Source organism: Camelina sativa, chromosome 10, assembly GCF_000633955.1.
Source record: "Camelina sativa cultivar DH55 chromosome 10, Cs, whole genome shotgun sequence".
NCBI classification, from domain to species: Eukaryota; Viridiplantae; Streptophyta; class Magnoliopsida; order Brassicales; family Brassicaceae; genus Camelina; species Camelina sativa.
In genome coordinates, this window is record NC_025694.1 from 11,740,124 (window position 1) to 11,740,537 (window position 414).

General features: G+C 34.3%; 1 protein-coding gene across 4 annotated transcripts in view; it reads left to right on the forward strand.

The window, feature by feature from the left end:
* The window catches only part of LOC104718542 (transcription factor MYC4-like), a 5,417-nt gene that overhangs the window by 3,033 nt on the left and 1,970 nt on the right, over nucleotides 1-414 (forward strand). The gene's annotated exons all lie outside the window — the stretch shown is intronic.

Consider the following 414-nt stretch of genomic DNA (forward strand, 5'->3'; position numbering starts at 1 on the left):
GGCGATTTTTCCATCGTCGGAGCTCCTACTGCTGTCGTTCTTCACCAACTCGAGTTGAATCAAGTTGTTCTTCAAAATGCAGGTGCGTTACTTCACATTAGAGTAGCTTTTGGTTGAATTTGTTTTTGATTTGTAAATTTAGAAATTCAATTGGATTTAGATCGAAGAAAGCTTAGCACATTGGGTGTTTTACAAAGGTTTATGGGTCGATTGAGCCATCTATTAGATAAGAAAATGATTTGGCTTTCGATTTCAGTGAATTAAGGAGATTAGAACTCGTTTACCGTTCGATTCAATTTTGAATGGAGAGAGAGAAGGTGAAACTGGTAATACTGGTATATTTAGTAAAACTAGTAAAATTAGTTGTAGTACTAATTATGATTTTTTTATATTGGTTGGTTTGGCAGGATATAA